This window comes from Ruditapes philippinarum, unplaced genomic scaffold (genome assembly GCF_026571515.1).
Source record: "Ruditapes philippinarum isolate M1 unplaced genomic scaffold, ASM2657151v2 ctg863_1_1_1_1, whole genome shotgun sequence".
Lineage (NCBI taxonomy): Eukaryota > Metazoa > Mollusca > Bivalvia > Venerida > Veneridae > Ruditapes > Ruditapes philippinarum.
The window spans coordinates 199783-219159 of record NW_026861574.1 but is presented as its reverse complement, the minus strand read 5'-3'; positions in this window follow the sequence as shown (position 1 = coordinate 219159).

The following is a 19377-nucleotide window of genomic DNA, read 5'->3' as shown; positions in this document are numbered from 1 at the left end:
AAAGACGAAAGTCGAAATTACGATAAATATTTATGTTTTCGTGTCTTCGCCTTTCGACAACACGAAATGGCAGAAATCAGCCACCATAGTTTTCGACCTTTTAAATTTGGTTTGAAGTTTTAAAAAGCTCATATTAAATCATTTGAGTTTACAATTTGTTTCTACTTTTAATTCAATTTTTACAACACAATCATTTAATTTCTGCAAGTCATAAACGGTTTAAAAACGTTTTATAATGCATTAAAAGTAGGAGATAAATTTTACGCTTTGTTTTGCAAATATTATCCTAGGGCCATTTATGTCAATTAAGGCATATTCGTAACTACACTTTTTGCAACAGAAAAAAAACATAACTTGAGCTGCTGACAGTGCTGACAGTTCTATAACTTTTTTCTTTCATTTTTATGTTTTTTTGAAGACCTTTTTTGAAACAAAGATGTTATCTTTGATGTATTGTCTTAATAACCTTTATAAAGAGTATTATTATTGTTGTTGTTGTTGTTGTTATTATTGTTATTATTATTATTATTATTATTATTATTAATATTATTATTATTATTATTATTATTATTATTATTATTATTATTATTATTATTATTATTGTTGTTGTTGTTAATATTATTATTAGTATTATTATTATTATTATTATTATTATTATTATTATTATTATTATTATTATTATTATTATTATTATTATTACTATTATTATTATTATTACTATTACAGTAGCTCTATATATAGAGATAAAGGTTTCTTTTCGCAAGAAACAAAAATGTATTTGATTTATCTTATGCTTTTTATCTCATCAGCTGCTGATACGTAATATCGCATGGGCGTTGACATCAAACCACTTGCCTTTCACAGAGACATAGATAATCTACATCTCTGCCACTCATCGTTGTGGGTTCGAATCCCGACACGGGCTTTGATTTCTTTCATGTGAGGAAGCTATCCAGCTAGTTTACAAAACGTCAGTGGTTCTACTTAGGTGTCCGTTCGTATCTGAAGTAATGTAGGAAAGAGAACCTGAGGTCTTCCTTCATAAGTAAAGCTGAAAAGTTATCATATGACCTTTACTGTGTTGCTGCGACGTAAAACATAACAACAACAACAAATACAAAAAAAAACTTCATTGTCGTGCGGCGTGTTGTCGCGATGTAACATTGTCGCTCGGTTCGAGGGATTGCCTTATAAGCCAACCGACAGGGCGACATCGCGCTGCACGACAACGCACCATTTTGCGTGCTTCGCTAGAGACAGGACGACAGCGCGACAACGCGACAACGCGCCGTTTGGCGCTTTGTCGTGTTGTCGCTAGCGACAAGACGAAAAGGCGATAACGATACAGGTTGCGTTGTCGCTATCGACAACGCATAGCGCAATGTACCCAATCAACCAGCATAATATACAGTAGTTTCGTTTCCGGTTCTATGCATTGCAAAGTAGCTATACATTGCAAGGTAGAACGCACATCTGTATTACGTCAATATTTATATAGTTATAAATTTTGACAATACAACTTTAAAGTTATTCATTCAGCATTCACGAAATCACTGATATGTCAATTCCACATTTTAGCTAGATTTCTTCGCTGCCTAAGCAGCTTATTGAATACCCCGTCACTTCTAAGAAAGTGAACGGTATTGGAACATTCGACACATGCGCAGGAGAGAAGTGAAAACAAAAAAATGTAGCATATTCGATACTTAAGACCAATATATTTACCTAATTTTCCAGAGATATTATTTTTATAAGATTAAGACTGGAGGTCATTTTAACTCATTTCGAGCAGAATTAAAATACAGTAACTTACAATAACTGGTGAAGCATCTCCTGTTCTCTTAAGGACATAAAAAGCAGATATCGCTGTCGAGGAAGGAACAACGATATTTCACAGTCATGCCCTTAGGTAGCACTCCACACTAAATTTCAAGTTTCTGCCGTCAATGCCCTACAAGCAATATGTCTAATAAATCTGATCCCAAACTACACAACCTGGAAAAAGAAAACACATTTTGTTAAGAACATATATGTCATAACATTGCAAATCTGTAATGAAATCATCCCATGTGCAACAGTCAGGCAGTTAAAAAAATTCCAATTCATTCCGTAAAAGCCAAAAATCTATAGTGGTCCGAGACCCAAAACAACATTTTTCGTCCATCCGGCAAAAAGTACCTGCAAATATACGGACTACAGAAACTCTGTCACTGCTTTAGCAACTCACTAAGCATGCAAACTATCACAAAGAAATAGGTGCTTGGCCTTGTAGATTCTTTGCTATTGCTGAAAGTTTGTACCCCCCTGTAAAATCACTTGTTTTCACCGAGCATGCTGTTTAAAAGCAATGTTTACAAACAATGGCGGCCTTGACATCTATAATAAACAGCATGTTATTTCTAACCATGTTTTCGAATTTGCCAATGATCATATTACATGTTACAAAAACAAATTTCATGCTGAAAATGCATTTTAAAGACAACCAGTTATTTAAATCCACAATAGTCACTATATCCATGAAATCCTCCCTGGCCATTCGAAGCTGTGGCTTCACTTAGTGTGGTGTGCTGCCTTAACCTTAAGGTTAACTTCGAAGGCAATTTTTACGAAATATGTCACTGCATGGCGGCCAATGAGAATCTAAATATACAACAACCTGAGACAATATCGAAAGAGCGTGTTGAGGTTTGAAACTTGAATTTCGGGTGTATCAGATGCTACCGACGGTTGTGAGTGGTCCCATTTAATGTCTTAAGTAATATTATTTAGTCAATTCAATTGATTTTGACCCGTGCTCGGCTGACAAACATGTATTAGTCTATGCCTACGTACCGAATAGTTGTGCCACTTTTTTGCAGCACGAAAGCGCTCGTTTCCTGATAGATATTTCATGAACGGGGAGGGCTAGAGACTTTGGGTCGGTTTCATTTAGAAACTTAATACAAACATGAAATAGTGATAAAAGTTCTTTATTTATCAGGAGTTGTTTTCACAACGTCCCAAGAAATGAACCCCTTGCTCGTAGACTCGAATCTGGAGTTTTCGGCCTTCTCTTAACTTATAGTATATTTTAAAAGGGGCTCATATTTCACTTTTTTTTGGGGGGGGGGGGGGGGTGACACATTTAGAATGGACACGAGGTATTTTTATCAATGTGGTTATATTTTCTTCCCAGCTCCGATACTCGTGCCTGTGGGAGGTAGCGCTGAAAAGAGCCGTTATGCCATCAAAGGGTCTGCCATTCAAGCCGCCATCCTCTGTACTATGTTTCGTGGTATTTTCTACAATAAGTTTTTTTAAAACTTCTGATTTATAACAATTTGATATATGATGTAGTGAAGTTACTATTTACACAAGTCGTCTGTCTGATGTTGATAACGTTGTACTGTACAAGTGTATATCAAACATTGATTTATAAAATATTTATGGATCCTTAAAACCGTCTCGGAAGTTTATATGATATATATTAGAACAGTATCTACTAAATGTCTTTTGAATCAGACCTTACAACATGAGGTCACATGATTTATCGCCGCACACATTGTAGAAGCAATGGTCGTCTCTGTAACGGGGCCAAATTCTGTATCATGCACCCCACCCACATAACAGTAAATGATTCGTGCTATGTATATGACTTCCGTTAGGCTAAGTAAAATGAACGAGATACGCTATTTTGGCATTGTCGCCTTGCCAATCGAAAAACATCACTTTCTTAACAATAACAACAACAACAAAACCACGCCCAACAACAACAAAAATCCACATGTGAACACATTCCATATTCGTCCGAAATGTTGGCAATCTCTTATCTAACAACTTGGTTAAATACGCCGAGGCTAGATAAATAATAAACGCCTAAGGATTATCTAGCGTCGCAGCCATTTTGAGGGTCATTTGAATGTATTGACAATTTATATATTATTGATAAAATACATGTATGAAAGTAAACAATTTATTTCATGTTGATATACCTGTAATCATTCATTGTAAAATTTATCGTTCTCTTATTGCAGGCCTACATTATGTAGTATTATTCATTGTTGAGTACGATACCGAATTATAGTGGACGAGTACCCGGTTATAGCCCTATAATGAACAAGGCGCTGTCCAAATCCAATAAAGGTTGTGCAGCTGTATATGTAGTCCAAAAGAGTAAAATATGCATTTGATACGGATTTTCTTTGGACTCGGGAAATGAAAACAAGGCTAGATTGAATACTATATGCATTTGATACGGAATTTTAGGATCGGGAAAAGAAAAAGAGGCTTGATTGAAAATGCATTTGTTACGGATTTTTTTTTTTTTTTTTGGGAGGGGGGGGGGGGGTTAAGGAAATGAAAGCGAGGCTTAGTGATAAGATTGGATATAATAATAACTTATATTTGAAACATCGCGAGGTGAAAATGCTGGAAATTTGTTAGTTATATTTTAAACAAAAAATGTCGAAACATATCATTTTGTGCTATATAATAAATAAATTGCATCCTTTAATAAATATTGGCTATCGTCCACCCTTATATACATGCCTTAAGTGTCATATTGACAAAGCGATTTGTTTACATCCCAATCAACATAGTTACAGATAAAATTGTTCTATTTTGTTATCAAGAAGGTCACCGTTTGGCTATCGACCTATTTGAGATTAATATGTGTCTTATACATTTATTGAATGACTTGAAAAATTATCGCATAGAGTGCTGGACGTGTCCAAATTCAGATGGTGATGATTTTAAGACTTTTGAGTACTTCTACAAAGGACCGAGATAACAAAAACTGTTATCGGGCGACTCAAAACTTTTTTACGATGTTAAAGGTTGTTTTTTTTTACACACATTTAAATGATAAGTTCACAACTAAACTACTGCAACAGTCAGCTCAATGCTAATTAAGATAAAACCGAAACTCCTGATAAGTGGCGGTAAAGCTAATGCTAGATACAACTATCTAACAATTACAAAATGTACGCACTTACAGGCACATATTTTGCTTCAGGAACAAATACAAGTTTTCATCCTTTAGAAGGGCAAACATGAGTTATATAACGTTTAGATAATGGTTTTGGAGTATGTTTGATGCTTATAACATGAAAGAAAGACCCGCTGAATGTAAAATTATTTGTCATAAAAGAATCAATGTAAACAAAGTAGTATTTTGACTTCCATACAAAATATTAAATCACTTTACCTGCAATTATTTCTAAAAGACATCAGTAGCAAAAGATGGTTCAGGTTACCGGCCAGTGAGAAACTTACTGGAAACTAACTTCCCCTTTTCCAGATTTTCAAGCATCAGTATTCAACTCGATGGTTATTTCTTTGTTTTCAAGGAAATCTCCCCTTTTCAATTTCTTTTCTCGATACAGCAGGACCGGGTGTTAATGCTACGTCTTAAGTGTTGTTATGATTTTCTGATCCTCCATGATCAATCATCGATTCGCAGTACCTGCAGGAGTTGAATACCGCCGCTGTAGCCGGTCCTAGTGGGAACTGACAGATGTTGTATTTTTCATTATCTCTACTGAATCGCGTTTGTGTGGATTTCAAAGGCATTTGATATATTTGTTTTCATTGCTCGATCAAGAATTTTCATAAAGTATTCCCGCCTCTGCAAAATATAGGGATGTGCATACATGCGCTCGCATTTGACAAAAAGCTTTCTTTTGTTACATTACGTTTACCCCCCCCCCCCCGAATAAAATCGCTTTAGAGATCTGAAATAAAATACATTATCACTTATTTTTAAGTTATAGTGATATTATGGAAGGTATTGTGTGGTTTTGTGGTAGTTATTGGGGTTTTATGAAAGTTATACGGGTTTTGTAAAAAAAAAAAAAAAAAAAAAAATGAAGAAGACTAAACTTCGAAAGCTTAAGAAAAGCGTTTGTTTTTATTGAACTGATTATATACGGGTTTTGTGAAAGTAATACGGGTTTTGTGTTTTGTGAAAGTTATACGGGTTTTGTGTTTTGTGAAAGTTATACGGGCTATATGAAAGTTATACGAATTTTTGTTAAAGGTATAAGGATTTGAATTAAATTAAAATTTAGAAAATGTAACCTTAATATTCACAGTCGTTTGGCGATTATGGAAATGTTTGGTGGGAATATTTCTTTTGACGGTTTTCATAGTTTTAACTTTATGTTAATAAAGACCAAATATACGGGCAATACATATCCCAGCACCTGCAATATTAATTTTTTTTTGACCATGTCTCAAATAAGATGCGAGTTAAATATATTTGCATTTTGTACTTGAAAAAACGGTTACAGATTTTGTCCTAGCATGAAGGTTCTAGTAGGGCTGGATGAGTTGATGTAGGGGTACGATTTAGTAAACAATGACAGTCCCGGACACAAGCGTCTGAAATTATGAATATCATATTATTATATTCAAGCTCTATTCAAACCAGATTTCACAAGCCCCTGTGTAACATGGACTAGTATCGTTTTATCAGGACGACTAAAATATTTACTTTTCATCCACGGTCACAAGGGAAGCTTTCTGTGTATTTCAAAATATTGCCGTTTGTTCTTCGCCCACATTGCAAGGAAAAAAATACGAAGAGTATACCGGATTGAAACAGACTTCACGTAAGTTTAAAAAATCTTTCCTTTTTCAATTTTATTAGAAAATAACTTTTTTTAATTTTCCCCCTTTTTGTTTAGTTGTTTTAGGGTATATTTTGATAATCGAGGCCTTTAACTAAAGTAATGAAAACTTTTACATATGTAACATTGATTCTTATTTTATAAAATGTATATATTATTTTATTTATTTTGTTTAACTTTGTTCTGTAAACGTCTTCTTAAAGGCCATCATCGTAAGCTTATATTTAATGACGAAACATAGTTAAAATGCTACGAAAGTATAACTTAACAACTTTAAATATAAATGTAAGGGCTTTAAATTTAATTGTTGTTGTTGTTGTTATTGTTGTTGTTGTATCGGAAAGACCGTTGTCCGATTAATATTGGCTGATAATTTTTATAAGTAAATCTATGTTGTTGTTGTTGTTCTTGTGCGTTTTTTATGCTTTTAGTTTTACAGTTTATACTTTTTTTGTGAACAGCTGACGAATTTTAGAAGGAAACAAGTCTTTTTTTAAAAATCTTTTCATGAAATAGCTTTTCAATCTTCTTTCTCAATTCCTGTATTACACATGTATATTTGAAAATATTTGCGATGAAATTTTCTTTAAACTGAAATTTAAGTAAAACTGGTGTTATTAGCAGATGCGAAGGAAGATTGCATGGCTATATAAAAGCATACAAAAAACGTGTTTGAAATGAATGGTTAAGTTTGTAAACAGGATTACATAATCTATGCGAGCATCTATTCAAATAAGCTGAATGCTGCAGTTATAGGTGGGAGAATTTAAAGAAAAAAATTAATTTCGCAATAAAGATGTGACTCAAATGTGTGCTCGTAAAAGTATAATATTATTAAAGTAAATTTCCTTCTTCCTTTTTTTCACTTTTATTTTTTTTTATTGGTTATCAGTATGATATACTCAAGAGCTGTTTTGTTTATTTGCATTACCTTAATCATAAAACCCTTTTAATGTCTTGTTATCTATGTATATTTTAAGATTTCCTTGTTTGTTTTTAACGTACGTTTAGAGTATGTTAGAGTAATGTTTTAAACATATACTGATAAATTATGGTTGAAAAAAATGTTTTTATCTAAATAAATCAATAAAAATTTGTAAACTAACGCATTATTTAGATAAAGAATCGTCAGAGTGACCAAGACTAGTGATTGGCATTCAAACTCTTGATAGTTTAGGGCGTTACAACCGCCAAAGTACATGATATCAACCCACAGGTCGTTGTAATCAACTTTATCGTGAAAACGGTTCACAGAACGTATGCCACGGAATATATCAACTTTTGGGGATATTTCTTTCTTATTAATTATTATTGAAACTTGACAATTGAAAGAAGTTTTCATAGATGTATGATAAAGACACCATGTAAATGTATGAGTAACCGACGGCCTTAATTTTATGTAGTTATAAACATTATAAAGTATTTGCAATTCTTAAAATAATATAGTCAAACCTGTACATCTAGGTCTTGAAAATCAGAAAAGAATTGATATTTTCCAACAAGTTGTCTACCCAATTGGACTATAGATAGTTCAATTGAAAATAACAAAACTTGTACTGTAGATAGTTCAAATTGGACAATCAAGTTGTGTCTTTGAGTGGAAGGGGTTTAAGTACACTCTGCTCTGATGTTTATTTCGATTGAACGGGGTGCATCATCCGCATTTCTATATTTGATATACACTTCAAAATATCTGACACTTCATTTTCTTTATTTTAAGGCAGTTCTTAAAAGGAATAAACAGTAACCATGGCAATGACACATGTAGTAGTTAATCAGCCAATGGCAGGAAGGCAAATGTTGGTAGGATCTGTGCAAGGTCATAGAGACTGGGATAGCGGCCTTTTCTCCTGCTGTACTGATTGCAAGTCATGTGAGTAATATATAATTGTATATGTATCACTCGGCTAATCCGAACTTTGTTAAGTAAAAAGTATGCATTACTTGGCTAAATCGAACTACTTAATTTAAGTCGAATTTAAGATAATATGATACCACTGACACATGTTAACAATGGTATTATGGTATGTACGAGCAACTCTGTAGTTTAGAAGACCATATCCAGAAATTGTTCAAAATTAACGTTTGGCTTCATTGCGATTGCGCCAAAAGCTGTTACTATTTATAGACATGAATTGTTTTATTTGTAGACGAAAGTTCATGAATTTAACGTACAACTGTTAACGTATTCATGCATTAAGGCTACCGCTTCTCTAATTTCATTGCTGAAGGTTTTACCCATCCTATCGATGCATTTTGAATTGACAAACTATTATATAACTTTTAGTAATAGAAAGAGCACCGAAACACGAGGCTATCTGATTTGTACGAGGGGGCGTAGCCCCCGAGTATAAATCAGATTGCCGAGTGTTTTGGTGTTCTTTCTATTTTGTATCATAGTCAAACATGACAGCACGTTCCCTGTTGTCATAAACCCCGGAAAAAAATAACCAATAAACGAGCATTTGAATATGATAGTTCTGCCCCTTTCTCTTTCTCTGCCGTCAAAATATGTAAACCCCGGCAAAAATGAACCAATCCACGGGCATTATCTGGAGTGCGGGTAACTGATACCTGCACTCCAGTTACCGCACTGTGCATGTATATGTATACGATTTAACTCTGACACTTTTTCAACAGAAAGGTCCCCAAACTATGATACAAAGTAGAATTACTCCATTACAAAATCGCGTGCCAACATGTAATTGCACATTTTATTGCAAAATTTAGATTATTATTGTGAAGCGTAATTCAAGTATTCGTTTACTTTTTGCAAAATTTGGATAATTTTTGTGAAATGTTATTCAAGTACGAATTCCTTTTCAAAGAGAATAATACTAAAGTGATATTTGTTAGAAAACACAACTTTATCTCGGTCTTCTGCAGTATTGATGAAAGATGATACGTTTTTTGATATGCAAGATCATGAAATAATAATGATATGAACTTTTTGGACAAATTATAATATAATAATGATATACTGATAACAGCCTGTGCAATTTTGTATGAAATAACCAATCTCTTTATATTAGCACTTGAATAACCGACGTGTATGAATATTACATGATGTATATACATGTACATGTACATGCACTGTGAAAAGTATTAGTTTCACACAAGACGCAAACGTTCCAGTGGCGGGAGATAGTAGAAACACGTGTGCTGAGAAAAAACAACAATAATTGAGCCGTGTCACGACAAAACCAACATATAGTGCGTTTGCGACCAGCATGGATCCAGACCAGCCTGCGCATCCGCGCAGTCTGATCAGGATCCATGCTGTTCGCTTACCAACTCTATTACAAGTAGAGAAACTGATAGCGAACAGCATGGATCCTGATCAGACTGCGCGGATGCGCAGGCTGGTCTGGATCCATGCTGGTCTCAAACACATCACTATGTTGGTTTTGTCATGACACGGCTCAAATATGGTGCAGCAGACATTTTGCATAATATAACATATGCACATTTACCTAAATATAATATTTATTATATTTGAAAACAATATGCCCGTTTCACCATCTTTAAACAGTGAAACAAGAAAGGATAAGGTCACAAAGTGTCATCTCAACGTGTACTCGGAGATATACATGTATGCAGCTATATAAATCTGATACAAGTGAAAAAACAAAGATTTTCATAATAGTTTAAAACGCTATCATACGAATACATGTATATCACTATATCGTTCGGATATATCGCTAATGTGTTACAAGATAAAGCGACATATAAACTAATAATGTTTACAAGATCTAAAGTGCTGTACAAAGATAAAGGTTATAACTTTCATTAATTTAATAAGATAATAAGATTACAAGGTTTATCATATAGATTAAAAATGAGGTTATATACTGTTTACCATATAAGATCAACGCTAACACAAAAAGTTGGGTGTGAACTTTTACCTTAAGATTAATAAAGGCAGTGGGAGTGTGTGTGCGAAAACTTGACGAACTTCATAATCAAACCAGATTTAAAATACCTTTGACCAAACTCACAAAAGCAGTTGATACATATGTTAATTGTGAAGTAAACATTGTAGGATCATCTCTGTATACATTAAACATACCGCAACAACTGGTACACTTCATTCAAAACTATAGGAGCGATGTCGGACCGTATTTGGTACAAAAACGAATATGGTACAAATTTGTACCATATTCGGCCGAATATGGTACAACTGTCTAATTGTACCATATACGTATCTGCAGTTTTGGGGTAAAATGCCTGACCAAATATGGTACAAACTTGTACCATATTCGGATGAAAAATGTACCACATTCGTTCCGAATATGGTACACACTCATCATCGTCATCATCATCATCATCGTTATCTCATCATCATCACCATCATCATCATTATCATCATCATCATCATCATCATCATCATCATCATCATCATCATCATCACCACCATCATCATCACCATCATCATCATCATCATAACTACAATTTGCATCAACGTCATCAATACCATCATGAAAATAATCATCATCGTCATCTCATCATCATCATCATCATCATCATCATCATCATCATCACCATCATCATCGTCATCGCCATCATCATCATCGTCATCATCATCATCATCATCATCATAACTACAATTTGCATCAACGTCATCAATACCATCATGAAAATAATCATCATCGTCATCATCATCATCATCATCATCATCAGCATCATAATCATCATCATCGGCGGCCGGTAATCATTGGCGTCAACATAATAAAAAACTTTTTTCATCATCATCATTATAATCATTATCATCGGCCGATAAACATCGCAGTTATCATCATCACAATCATCAAACCCCAATCATCATCACCATTGTCATCATCATCAATTACATCATCATCGTCACCATTAACACCATCATCATCATCGTCACCATTAACGCCATTATCATCATCATCGTCATGATGATGACAAAAGTTTTGATGATGATGACGACGATCAAAATTACCGTCATCATCATCATCACAAACTTTTATCATCATTGTCATCATCATCACCATCATTATCACCACAATCATCAAGGTCATCATCATCATCAACACCATCATCATCATCACCATTATCATCATCGTAATGAAGATCACAAAAATGTGATGATGATAACTGCGATGTTTTTCGGTCGATGGTGATGATGGTGACAAAAGTTTTGTAATGATGATAACGACGGTCAGCACATCATCATCATCATAATTTACCGATAAAAATCGCCGTCAGCATCATCAAAACACATTTGTCATCATAATCATCATCATTATAATAATCATCATCGACCGATAAACATCGCTGTCATAATCATCAAAATACGTTTGTTATCATCATCATCATCATCATCATCATCATCACATCAATTATCAACACCCCAATGATCATCATCGTTGTTATTTTCACCAACACCACCATCATCATCACCATCAAAACCAACATCATCATATCCATTATCATGATCGTAATGGTGATCACAAAAGTTTTTTTTTGTGATGATAATGACAGCGATGTTTTCGGTCGATAATGAGGATGTTGTGATGATGATGACGACGATGAGAATATCATCATCATCATCGGCCAATAAACATCGCCATCATCATCATCACAAATATTTTGTTATCATCATCATCATTATCATCATCGTCGGCCGATAAACATCGCCGTCATCATCATCTAAAATCTTATCATCATCATCATTATAACCATCATCATCGTCCGATAAACATCGCTGTCATCATCATCCCAAAACGTTTGTTCTCATCATCATCATCATCATCATTATCATCATCATCATCACCACAATCATCAAACCCCAATCATCATAACCACTGTCATCATCATCACCACCACCATCATCATCACAATTTTTTTACCATCATCATCATCACAAATGTTTTGTCATCATCATCATCACATATTCATTTTACATTTTGTATTTTATAATTTGTTTCATTCAAGAGATTCAACAAACTTGTACTTTTTTCATTTATTGGTATACTGACAGGATTTTTCAAAGTAATATTGAAGAACATAGAACAGCATTTAAATTTTAATCCAACTGTAGCATTTTGACCAGACATAATATACATATATACATTCATTTTAGTAGCAGCCAAAATATCCCAAATGTGTTTCGTAAAAAGTTACCATTAAATGAGCAAATGACAACAAATTTCCGGTAGAAGAACATAATCATCAATCACAAAAATAACATAACAGGTTTAAAAAGTTTTAAAAATTTGAAAATTGCTATTAATGATCTTGTGAATTGTTTGGGTCAATCTAAAACTACTGACCAAAGGATATTGAATTATATCGAAGAAATTCTATCGTAAAACAACTGCAAATGCATGAAATATGAATTTCGTTAGTTATTTTTTCGGCCCAATTTCTTGTTTATTTTTCGGATTTTCTCATGCAATATCTTCTTGTCAGAAGTTTTAGATTGACCCAAACAATGCACGAAATCATTAATATGGCTGACGCGACGTCATTCGACCAATCGAATGCGACGTCGACATTCCTGCAACGACGTTTGCTTAAAGCAATCATATCTGGACAAAACCTACCAATTATTATTAAAATGTATTAAAATATAAGCATTAATACCGAGGGGTATTAAACGATCAAATTTTCCAAGAAGCGCTGGCGCGCTTCATGGATTTGCTCGCCTACCTTTACCCTTACAAGTTCACACTCTATGAACATAACCAAAATGCGATAATCCTCAAACTTTTACAGAGTTACCTGGAGCAAGCACGTCTCTAGTCTTAGAGTACTAGTACTTAGTAACCAGTACTAAGCAGATACATTCGCCAGTAATTGACAACTGCCCTACTTGAAACAGCGGTAGGAGAAGAATGGCCGTAGAAATCATTTCGTGACCAATCTCCACGAAAGTATCTGGCCCGCCCGGGAATCGAACCCAGGCCGCCTGCGTGCCAATCTGACGCGCAACCGACTGAGCTAGCCGGCGAAACAGTTACACAACCAGCAAAATCCATGTAAAGTGTGGTTAGGTTAGCTGTTTCTGTTACTGCTAGTTACGACGACGACGACGACGACGACGACGACGACGACGATGATGATGATGATGATGATGATGATGATGATGATGATGATGATGATGATGATGATACTTTTGTCACTTCCAATATTAGGTTAATACAATGTATTTGAGTTTGAAAAAAAGTTTACACATCGGCAGACTATTTCATTTATTAAGAAATACATAATTTATGTACCATATACGTAGGCCATTTTCATTTTATGAGTTTTTTTGGTATGTACCAAATACGTTTTGGCGAGCATAGAAAAACTTATTCCAACCGAATATGGTACAATGTTTGTACCATATTCGGTCGAAAATTGTACCATATTCGGTCCGAATATGGTACATTTGTACCATATTCGACCGAATATGGTACATTTGTACCATATTCGTTTTTGTACCAAATACGGTCCAACAGAGCGATATGAATTTGCATTTTAATTATACCACATCCGTATTCGAATCTTTAAATATGTATAGAGCATTCGTTTAAATCAGTAGTCAATTAAAGGGTATAACAAGAAAGATAAATATATTAATGAGCCGTGTCATGACATTTCCAACATAGTGGTCAAATGACGTAATCGTAGAAACGCGACGTCAAAGTTGACGCCAATATTTCTTAATGTAATAACACGTGCTTTTCCAATCATCACTGTGTAATTTTCAGGGAAAAATAATCTGGTCTATCATTTTTCAGAAATTAATATATATATTATTTATTATATTTATTATTAACACGTCAATTGCAAACTGATAATATCGTCAGTGAACAGAACAATGGTAAACATCGACCAGATATATGCAAGCGTCCGGCAATATACTTGTACATTCAAATATACAGATCATGGTCAAGTATGCTTGGTTCGTTTTTGACCCATTCGTGTTTGCCTATTCATTCGGTTTAACCCCCGCAGACATGCATTTACACACTTTTAGCATATTTCATGTCTGCAGTACACATATTTTGAGTTTAATTGTTCTACCATACATTTGGCTATAAGAAAATAATAAACAATTGCAATCAATGATTGATCAGTTAAAATTTTTGTGTTCTGCCTTTTTGGCGAAAACTTGATAATTTTAATTTGACATTGTTGTTTTCTTTATCGTTTTGATGTTTTAAAATGATAAATAAAAAACAGAGATATTGTTTAAAAATATGTATTAATGAATTAGGAATCGAACGTACTCCTCTTTAATCCGCCCACTTAGCTAACTGTTTAGGAATTACTGTTGCTTAACGATAAGATATTTTTGTCAACAGTTTGGACTGTTACTTGAAATTAATTATAGCTGTCATATGTTGCTGTACAGATCTTAATATCTGTCCCCAGGGGACTCGCCAATCGGCAGGTTCCCAAAGGACGAATATTCCAATCCGATTGGAAATTTATGTCCTTACATTCATAACTATTTTCGTACAGTAGCGTATGAAATTACAACTTCATTCACATCGGCGAAATAACGTCATCCAAAGCATGCCATTGTATAGCACGCGACTCATCTGGCACCCCTATGACAGATGAAATATCCGGCATGGGTAAAATTAACGGAAACACCAGTCTGATATGCAAGAAATACTCTGTCAAATCATTGTAATAGTTTATGTTTATAAATGAAAGTCTGGGTTTCTATTTAGTGATATAAGACCTATAGTATACAGAGTACGTATACCACTCATAGTGATGCCGATTTTTTGTGGCCTACGTATTAAGTTATGATTCCGTAATTTTCCCTATAAATGCATTGTGTATCTTGTTCCTTCAAAGCATATTTCTCGATTCAATGACAATTACTGCCCTAAAGTAATTTTTTTCCTCCGCAATGATGACATAATTTCGCTGTTAAACTAATTTTTTTAAGTAACAACTGCGCTGATAAACTTTTTCGGGAAACCTTTAACCCTTGACAGACATTTGCTCAATCGTATTTTAAATACCATAAGAAAGAGAATTTCAAGGAAATTTATGAGTTGACAAATTTAATTTCATCTGTTCAAACGACAATTGATATATTGTCCTTGCGACAGTGAACACTTTCAGGGCTTACTTACTTTAAGTAATCAGACAATCCCATTTAGTCTTTCGATTGTTATTTTATTTCCAATGTCAAGTTGTTTTCCAAGTATTTCTCTTTTAATCATATACACGTATATAGTAACATGTAGGGGCTGATATACATTATATAAATCAGAATAAACACTTTAATGTCAATAGAATAAGGCAGATATTACATTACGCTGGTATCATTGTTTAACTTAACGGACATAAAATAATAAGAGTATATAATTAAGAGAAATAATATTGTTCTGTTAAGTGAAGTGAGTAAGACACTTGAAGTTGTTGAAATACATTTCTGCTTTATATAAAATTAAATGAGAAGAAAATAAACCGAAATAATTTTGTCTTGTTTCATAATAATTATTGCAATAGCTGTTTTGGTCTCTGAGAATATGGCATCGTGAGTTGTTGAAAGAAGTGGGAAATGGATGATAATCAGGTAAAAACTGAATGAAAATTGAGTGATTCTGACTAAATCCGAAAATTTTCAGTAAAATTGCAGCTATGTGCTGAATGACCCCGAAAAACATAGTATTGAGATATTGAAATCATTATATTCTTTAAAATTTCATTATTAAACATAATGTTTTGATATCGTTAAAGCAGCATACCTCAAGATCCATGTTTATTTTCATAACAATTCGGAAAATGTATTTAAAAGTACAATATTGTATAGTGAACAAAGGAAGCAGTTTACACATTGCAAACGACACTTATAATCTACGTAAAACAGCCCCTAATGTATTATATTGTTGATTGCTTTTTTTCTTTTTGTTTCTTATTTTTTTCAAAATGGTTAACATGTATACATATACATTTATATAATCACACATCGACGTGACAAACCATCAACTTGTCCATACGCACTAGTGAAAAATAATTATCTTACTTCCTTGTGTGATATAGCATAGCATTTTTACAGAACAACTAAATATCCTCTACATTGTATTTACATGTACGCACATTTTTGAGTAAGAAGTTTATGACTATTTACGGTAATAACGCCGTCCTAGAACCTATCAGATGACCTTGTATCGACCATTATTCCAGAACAATTTCTCGTAAAGAAGACGAATATTACCGAAGCTTGACTGAGCATTCAGATTTTTTTCACCATATTTCTACTCCGTTACTAACACAGCAAGGGCTATTTTTATATATCTAAATTTTTCATGAAAATTAGAGCAAAAATCTTGAGCATGCTGCTTTGAGGATATGATGTCACAGTTACGCATTATTTAAATTGTATGTTTATAACATGTCTTGGAAATAAGATGATTCTTGAATGTATTCAAAAAATGATATCTCATTTTTTATTTATTCCTGCATTTTTTTGAAACATAAATGTTGGTATTTCTGTGCTCATTTATTACCTGAGTATTTTTACCTTATATAAGGATGGTTCAACATACTATATTCAAAAATGCACATCGTATAATGATATATTGACATCATATAAAGACACATTGACATCAAATATTGTTCAGTTGACTACATATAAAGATGGAACCACATAATATATTAAATACGGAAAGATTGACTCAATATATTGCTAGTTGGGCATATTTTATAATAATAAGACAGTCAAAGCTTTCCATTTTTACTTGTATACTGTCTATTCGTGAAACAAAGTCGTTACATGTACATAAGATGGCCTAGCTACAAATTGACAGCGGTACTCTTTAAAAATAAAAATGCGAGCTTCGTCGTTAGTAACGTTAATAATTTACATGCTAAGATACATGTATATAGAAGTTATATGTCAAGCAAAACGATGATTCAGTTTATTTCACGTTGGCCTTTTTAATCCTGTTTATTCACTGACGAAGAACATATTTGTTCGAAATCGATTTGAATATTAAAAAAAATAACTGAATGTACGCGTGTGGTTGTTCTTTTTGGATTCATATTTTTAATCCGTCAAATAAAACGACGTCACTTATAATGTTAAAAAGCGTTATAATTCAAGTTTTCTTTGTCTAAAGATAATAAAATTAGTCTTGAATGATTTAGAAAAGATTGCATTTCGAGAATCTTTGAAAAAAGTAAAATGTCAAATTTGACCACTATGTTGGAAATATCATGTCACGGCTGAATTTTTTTCATTCATGCACTTATGACCCTGTCAAAAATAATGCAAGTCAAGAATAATGCTGTTCAAAATATCGCCATCCTTAATCAATCTTGATTTCACAATCACTTACTGACTGAGGAATTTCTTTCATTGCTAACAACACGGTCGCCGAGTCATATCGTAGATATACGTATGTTAAAAAAGACGCCTTAATGCCTACTCCGGACACAAACCGATTTTTACTTTTTCTTTATCAGCATATTGATACTCAATTGATTTGTCCCCTCTCTCTGGGATGTCTTTGCAACATTAAAATTTTCTTTGGTATAAAAGATTTGGCAACCACACACACACGACTCTGTTTTTCTGTACACATACTTCACTTATTTTCATATATTCCAGAGACCGTAAATATTTGAAACTGATTGGAATGATTTCAGATGTAAAAAATATAACAAATTATAAAAAAGTGACAATTATACTTTTATAAGTTTCAAATTTTATGTACAGTGTATCTGTATATTTCTAATACATATTGTTGCACACAGATTGTCTCGGTCTCTTGGATTTACATCAATTTATAAATGCGAGCAACTCAATCTGACTAAAGTTCAAATCTTCTTATGTAAACATAATATAACTTCTTAACATAATTTTTTCCTTTCTGAATACAGTTCCCTCCAATACTGGATGATAAAATTATTAAAATAAAATGAAAATATTTTTAGATTCATTTTGCATTTCCCTAAGTTTTTCCCAAAATTGAAGGGAGACGACACGACCCCGGGGTTTTTCCCTTTTAAGAAAAACACTTTTTCAGAAAAGGCAGGAACTTTTTGTTTGTTTTTTTTTATTTTAGTACTATGACCCCTAACTGTTGCCTACCATGTACTAAACTGGGAAAAATTTCAAAACCCTGGGTTTGGGGAAAAGTAAACCCGCATGCCATGGGTTTTGTACCAGGTGGGCCTTTTGGGTTTCCCTGAGGACCCGAATTTTTCCCGGGAAAACCCTTTGGTTTGGGATCTCCAAAGGGAATAACCATTACTAAATTTTGGAAAGGAAAAATTCCCTATATGATTAATATGGTTTTTTTATGATTTTAACGGTTACGTATAACAAAAACACTTAAAATTTTTTTTGTCTCCAGGGGGTTTGGGGCCCAAATTGGGGCAAATATTTAAAGTTTATTTTTCAGTTTTTTTCAAACCCAAGGGGGAGCACGGTGCAAAAAACTTCCTCAACGTAAAAGAATTAACCCTTTGTAAATTTTAACCCCGAAATTAAATAGTCCTTAATATTTTTTTTGTTCAATTTTTTAAGAAAAAAAAAAAATAAATTAAAATTTTTTAGGGAAAACAATTTTCAAACCCATTTTTATGACGAAAGTCCCTTCTGTGCACTGTGTGCTATCTGCCAGATGCAAGAAAACTCGACGCCAAAGGGTTCTAATTTATTCCCTCAAACAACATTTCCCCAACAAAATGCATTTTTCGAACACCCCGATAAATGCAAGCGAAAGTTAATTTTTTTACATTTTGAACCGGGTTTTAAAAAAAAAAGTAAACAAAAGTTTAA